Source organism: Gossypium hirsutum, chromosome A10 (genome assembly GCF_007990345.1).
Source record: "Gossypium hirsutum isolate 1008001.06 chromosome A10, Gossypium_hirsutum_v2.1, whole genome shotgun sequence".
Taxonomy (NCBI): Eukaryota; Viridiplantae; Streptophyta; class Magnoliopsida; order Malvales; family Malvaceae; genus Gossypium; species Gossypium hirsutum.
Genome location: NC_053433.1, coordinates 10,605,154 through 10,612,945, shown reverse-complemented (window position 1 = coordinate 10,612,945; position 7,792 = coordinate 10,605,154). Strand labels below are relative to the sequence as shown.

Here is a 7,792-nt window from a genome sequence, read left to right as displayed (position 1 = left end):
GGAGGTCAAGAAAATCCAAAGCCACAAAATTCTCAGGGTTTTCAACAGCCACCTTATCAACAGAAGAAAAACCAAACCTTGAAAAGATGCTTTCTAAATTCATCTCGGTGTCAGAAAACCCGTTTCTAAAATACCGAGACAGCACTTAAGAATCAACAAGCATCAATCCAAGGACTTGAAACTCAGATAGGCCAACTATCTAAACTAATCTCCGAACGACCACAAGGGAGCCTACCAAGTAATACTGAACCTAATCCGAGGGAACACCTCAATGCAATTAGCACTCAAGATAAGGAAGGATTCATTGCACTTGAACCAGAATTACAGCAAGACAACACGATGAACAAAGGACGAGAAGAGGTAAACATTAATGAGCCTAAACAGGTAAGTACGAATCATTAACCTCGTGTGCCATATCCTAAAGCGATGACGAAAGACAGAACAGAAGAACAATTTGGTAAGTTTGTCAAACTCTTAAAGAAATTACATATTAACTTACCCTTTATTGAAGTTCTTTCGCAGATGCCCAACTCAGCAAAATTTTTAAAGGAACTTCTGAGCAATAAAAGGAAATTAGACGCTACATCACATGTGGAACTCAATGCAGTCTGCTCAGCTATTCTAAAGAATGAGCTACCTAACAAATTAAAAGATTCAGGGAGTTTTACAATTCCTTGCTTAATTGGAAGCCTATCTGTGAATAATGCTTTAGCTGATCTAGGAGCAAGTATAAATGTTATGTCATATAAAATGTTTAAACGACTAGGTCTCGGTAAACTCAAACAGACTAGGATAAGCATACAATTAGCTGAAAAATAGTTAGATTTCCTAAGGGTATTATTGAAGACATTCTTGTTAAAATTGATAAATTTATTTACCCAGTAGACTTCGTTGTCTTTGATATGGATGAGGATACCGAGGTACCTCTAATTTTAGGACGACCATTTTTAGCAACTGCCAAAACCATTATTAATGTAGGCACAGGAGAGCTAACACTTCGTGTAGGTGACGACGCAGTAACACTCCAAGCATGCAACTTAGTCAAAACCTCTAAGACTCAAGATAATGCTCTAAAAACTGTCGATGATAAAACTAATATTCAATCGTCCTTGTAAGAACTTCCTCGAACAAAGACAACAGAGACAATCCGCTACTATCATGAAGAGAACAAAGACGTCCATGAAGAACGAATACTACAGATAGAGGAGCGAGACGAATGGCGTGAACACAAACTGGGAACACATGATAAACCGAAACTACGCAAACACAAGCCCGATACCTCTCCTAATCAACTTCAGGTCGGCGATACAGTCTTACTAGATGTCGTTGATCCTCACATTGTCACTGCCACACCAAATGAGGAAATCCCTCTTACGGTACTTAGTATTTTTCCATTCGGTACAGTGGAGGTGAGTCATCCTAGGTTCGGCACTTTTAAGGTAAACAACACCTGTTTAAAACCTTATTTTAAAATTGACAACAGGAATGAAGAGTATGAACTCCTCGAACCACCATGATCATTTAACGGAGAGGTAAGTCGAGCTTAGACTATAAATAAGTGCTTTTCGGGAGGCAACCCGAGCACTAACATATTTTTATTTCTTTATTTTTATTTTCTCACACTTCAAATCAATTAACTTAATCTTTTAATTGCACAATTTTTCAGCACACATGGCCAGGCACACGGGCGTGCCTGAGCCGTGGCCAAACAGAGGAAGAGACACGGCCGTGCGATATGGCCGTGTTGAAGTAGGACATGATTTCCCCAAAACACAGGGTGTGATAAATCCCCACGATCGTTCGACATAGCCGTGGGTGAACTTGATAGGAACACACGGGCGTGGGAATGAAAACCCACGGGCGTGCCAGGGACAAGGATCGATTCTGTTTCTTTGAGACAGGTGTACGACATGCCCGTGCCATTCGGCCGTGTACAACAATACACGGGCGTGCTACCATAACACACAGGCATAGGAAAAGCAAACAAAGCTAGGCACGACCGTGCGACATGGCCGTGTGCCACACACGCCCAAGACACACAGGCGTGGGACAGTAGAGGGGCACGACCTAAATTGAAAATTTTGAAAAACACGGGCTCACACTCAAAGTACACGGGCGTGGCCCTAGGCCGTGTGACCCTCCCCTATATATACAAACCACTCTTCATCTTCTTCCCCCTTTCAAAACCCTAGCCGAAAACTCCTTCTCCCCACTCCTTAATCCTTATTCTAGCTACCATTTCCAAGATTCTCACTTCCCCAACCCTCAAACCACCCTAAAATCTATTCCCCTTGCATTAATCCCCACTTTCCCCTCTTTATACCCTCCATTTTTCCCACCACACAGCTTCCTCTCCACATCACACCCCCGTGCTCGCCACCACACGCCCATGCGCCGCCATACAACAGGCCTTGCTAAATTGGTACTTAGAGTAGGTGGCGAAGAGATTATCTTTAAAATTTATGATGACATGAGATTTTCTAGAGAACAGGATGACTCATGTTATTTTATCGACTCTATTGATCATGCTACTCAAGATTCTTTTCAGGGAATCGTACACAAGGACACGATGGAACTGTGTCCCACCCAATGAGAGGGGATGGATGATGATTCTGAAATAGGAACTAAACTAAACTCCAATGAAACTTCTCCAAAACTAGCAGAATATGAGGGAATTAAGGTAAAATATGAACTTAAGCAAAAACCCTCTATTGACAAACCTTCCAAACTGGAACTTAAACAATTCCTGAATCACTTGGAATATGCATTCTGATAAACCGTAATTTATACATACTTATACCCCATGTTTAACGCATTTTATGGATGATTTCCTATTAGAATTGGTGAATTCGATGCTCCTAATGCTTTAATTTCATGTTTTATACTTAAGAGAGAATAGAAGAGCGAAAGGAACAAGAAACGGGTCAAAAAATAGAAGAAAATTGGCCAAAGTACGAAATCAACACGGCCTAGACCTCCTCACACGGGCAGACCATACGGTCGTGTTAATTTGGCAGGCTCGAGCACGACCTGAAGTAATCACACACAGGCGTGTTATACGGGTGTGTCCGTACCGAGCCCAAGTTAAGTCCCATTCAGAAAAGGCTAGTTTTGAGGGCTCTTAGGCATTCCAAAGCCTATAAATACACCCTAGAGGAGGAAGAAAAGGGGGAACAGAATAGGGAGTAAGGAATTACTCCAAGGAAGCCGATTGATCCATCTCAGAAGCCAGATTCACCATCAAGATTGAAGATCTCTCCTCAATTTCCCTTCAGGAGTTTTGAGATTTCTTTATGTTTTGTATTCGTTATTCTTCTGAGATGTTTTCCTTTTCAGTTATGAACTAAATCCCCTAAATACCTAAGGGGAATGAAACCTAAGACGAATCTTGTTATTATTTTCTGAATTGTATGATAAATATTTAACTTGTTCTTAATTATGTGTTCTTAATTCTTGTTTTGATATCCCAGGATACTGATTCAAGATAAGCTCTTATTCAGAGGAGGAATAGACCCTATCTAAGAGTACATTTGTTATAATTAAGCGAAGTTGTTTGCGCGCCTAGACATAGGGTAACAAGATTTTTCCAGATTATGGTGAAACCTAATAAGGGGATCCATAGATCGAGTTAATGCAACCCTAGGGTGTTAATTAGAGAAAAGTCTCAATTATTCAATTTAGGGATTAGACGTTATTGGTCTTGAATAGGGATAATAACATAACTTAGGGATCTCTACGGAACAAGTTAAATGAATAAATTATCCGATTCAGAGCCAGAGTAACAAGTACAGTCAAAGTGGATTTTTCCTTAGGTATTGTCTTAATTCAATCGATTTTTCCAAAAGCAATTCCCCAATTCCATTCTCTGTGAATTCTTAGTTTAGATAATTAGTTAGTTAAAACAAAAACCTCTTTCTTCTTAGGCTAGATAATAAAAAGACAGTCATTACTAGTACTTTTAATTTCCTTGGGTTCGACAATCTGGTCTTGCTAAAACTATACTACTGTTCGATAGGTCCACTTGCCTACATCTCGATAATAGTTAGTTTCAAGAACGATTAATTATAAATATTTAAAACCTATCATGAAATCACGCGATCACATTCCGTGGAAATAATTCCACATTACTGGTAATTATTGCATCAAATTTGCAACCCAAGGAGAAAGAGGAATTTCTCCAAGTATTAAGAGAGCATAAAAGGGCCATAGCTTGGAAAATTTCTGACATTAAAAGGATCAGCCCTTTTTTTGCACCCACAAAATTTTAATGGAAGATGAATATAAACCGTGCGTGCAAGCCCAAAGACGACTGGCCCCAACATGAAGAAAGTTGTTAAAGCTGAGGTAATTAAACTCCTAGATGTTGGAATTATTTATCCTATTTCTGACAGTTCTTTGGTGAGTCCTGTGCAGATTGTTCCTACGAAAGGAGACATGATTGTTGTAGCCAATGAGAAGAATGAATTAATCCCAACAAGAACAGTCACAGGTTGGAGAGTATGCCTTGATTATAGGAAGCTAAATGATGTTACGAGAAAAGACCACTTTCCCTTTCCGTTCATTGACCAAATGTTGGAAAGATTGTCAGGACACATGTACTACTGCTTTTTAGATGGACTCTCTGGCTATTTCCAAATCCCAATAGCTCTTGAAGATCAAGAAAAAATGACATTTACATGTCCATACAGTATGTTTGCTTATCGTAAAATACCTTTTGGATTATGTAATGCTCCTGCTACTTTTCAGCGCTGCATGATGGCCATTTTTGACGAACTCATATAAGACATCATGGAGGTATTTATGGATGATTTTTCAATTTTCGGTAACTCTTTCCATCTTTGCCTAGAAATTTTAAAACAAGTGTTAATAAGATGTGAGGAAACAAACCTTGTGCTTAACAGGGAAAAATGTCACTTTATGGTTCAGGAAGGTATTGTGTTAGGACATAAAATTTCTAGTAGAGGGATTGAGGTTGATAAATCAAAATTTGAAACCATTGCAAAACTACCTTCCCCTAATTCGGTTAAGGCTATTAGAAGTTTCTTAGGATATGCTAGGTTTTATAGAAGATTTATTAAAGACTTTTCTAGAATAGCTAAGCCTTTGACTAAATTATTAGAAAAAGATATTCCTTTTAATTTCGATCAGGAGTGTTTAGAAGCATTTAACACTTTAAAGGATAAACAGACTAAAGCTCCAATTATAATGTGTGATGTGATAAACCGTAAATTATACATATTTTTACCCCATGTTTAATGCATTTTATGGATGATTTCTTATTAGAATTGGTGAATTCGATGCTCCTAATGCTTTAACTTCATGTTTTACACTTAGGAGAGCATAGGAGAGAGAAAGGAATGAGAAACGGGCTAAAAACAGAGAAAATGGGTCAAAGTACGAAATCAACATGGCCTGGACCTCCTCACACGGGCCAAAGTACGGAGTTGTTTGCACGCCTAGACATAGGGTGACAAGATTTTGCCAGATTAGGGTGAAACCTAATAAGGGGATCCATAGATCGAGTTAATGAAGCCCTAGGGTGTTAATTAGAGAAAAGTCTCAATTATTAAATTTAGGGATTAGACGTTATTAGTCTTGAATAGGGATAATAACATAACTTAGGGATCTCTACGGAACAAGTTAAATGAATAAATCGTCCGATTCGGAGCTAGAATACAAGTACAGTCTAGGTGGATTTTTCCTTAGGTATTGTCTTAATTCAATCGATTTTCCCAAAAGCAATTCCCGAATTCCATTCTCTGTGAATTCTTAGTTTAGATAATTAGTTATTTAAAACAAAAACCTCTTGATTCTTAGGCTAGATAATAAAAAGACAGTCATTACTAGTACTTTTAGTTCCCTTGGGTTCGACAATCCGGTCTTGCTAAAACTATACTACTGTTTGATAGGTACACTTACCTATATTGCGATGATAGTTAGTTTTAAGAGCGATTAATTATAAATATTTAAAACCTATCACGAAATCACGCGATCAAGTTTTTGGCGCCGTTGCCGGGGAACTAAGATATTAGGAACACTCAATTTTTATTACTTTAGCCATTTATTTTTCTTGCAATTTAATTTAATTTTATTACTTATTTTGTCCTTCTCTTGGCAAGTTTTTACAGTTTATGACTAGAAAAAACCTGTCAGGACCACTACTTTTTGACGAAGAAATTGATCGCACAGTTCGCAGAAACCAAAGAGAAATAATGCGAAGCTTAAGATACACAGAGAACGAGCAAGAGAACGATACGCAAACCCCAACAGCAGAGATGGCTGAAAACCAAGACAATCAGCTACCTCCTGCAATTGCAGTTGATCAAAATCCTGCTCTAAGCACTATGTATGATTACGCTAAACCTTCTTTAACAGGAACTGAATCGAGCATAATTATACCTGTTGTAGCTGTAAATACTTTTGAACTAAAACCTAACACTATTCAAATGATACAACAATATGTTCAGTTTGATGGTTTACAGGATGAGGATCCCAACGCTCATTTAGCCAACTTCTTAGAACTATGCGATACATTTAAAATTAATGGTGTTTCTGATGATGCTATTCATATTCGGTTATTCCCTTTTTCATTGAGGAACAAAGCTAAACAGTGGTTGAACTCATTACCACGAGGGTCAATCACTACTTGGGAACAAATGACCGAAAATTTTCTATTAAAATATTTCCCGCCGGCTAAAACGGCCAAATTACGTAATGATATCTCTTTGTTTGTGCAGATGGACTTAGAAACTCTTTACGATGCATGGGAGAGATACAATGACTTACTGAGAAGGTGCCCTCACCATGGGTTACCGCTTTGGCTTCAGGTTCAAACGTTCCGTAATGGCTTGAATCCTTCGACTCGAAAAATGGTTGACGCAGCTGCTGGCGGAACCATCAATAATAGAACACCTGAAGATGCTTATGAGTTTATAGAAGAGATGTCACTGAATAACTATCATTGGCAAGTCACGAGGACAAAACCAACTAAAACAGCAGGCGTTTATAATGTCAATTTGATTACTATGCTATCAAACCAGGTAGAACTTCTAAATAAAAAAAATGATGGTTTTCTTAGTTCTTCATAGGTTCACCCAGTAATGCAGTGCAAAGCAAGTGGAGGAAATCAAAGACCACAACCACCTTCAGGCTACCAACAACCACCCTACCATCAGAAACTCGTTTTCAGAACACCGAGACAGCACTTAAAAATCAACAAGCATTGATCCAAGGGCTCGAAACTCAAATAGGCCAGCTTTCCAAACTAATCTCTGAACGACCACAAGGGACCTTGCCAAGTAATACTAAACATAACCCAATGGAACAGCTCAACCCGATTAATGTTCAAGACGAAGAAGGATTTGTTGAGCCTGAGCCAGAACCGAGGCAAGAAACTGTAGAAAGAAAAGGACAAGGTGAGGTAGATCACAATAAAAACAAATCGATAAATGTCGAATATAAACCTCGTGTGCCATACCCCAACGTGACAAGGAAAGACCGCTCAGATGAACAATTTGGTAAATTCCTTAGACTCTTAAAAAAATTACATAGTAACTTACCGTTTATTGAAGCTCTATCACAGATGCCCAATGCAATGAAATTTTTAAAGGAGCTTTTAAAAAATAAGATGGACGAGGCATCGCATATGGAGCTAAATGCAATTTGCTTAGCTATTCTCCAGAATAAACTACCCAACAAACTTAAAGATCCAAGGAGTTTTACAATTCCTTACTTAATTGGTAGTTTAAATGTTAATAATGCATTAGCTGATTTGAGGGCTAGGATTAACGTC

General features: G+C 38.4%; 1 non-coding gene across 1 annotated transcript; it reads right to left on the bottom strand.

The window, feature by feature from the left end:
• Positions 1-6,704: 6,704 nt before the first annotated feature.
• LOC121209218 (small nucleolar RNA R71) lies at positions 6,705-6,811 on the bottom strand. The gene has a single exon (XR_005904335.1). It is a non-coding gene; the product is annotated as a small nucleolar RNA R71 (small nucleolar RNA).
• Between the last annotated feature and the right edge of the window lie 981 nt (positions 6,812-7,792).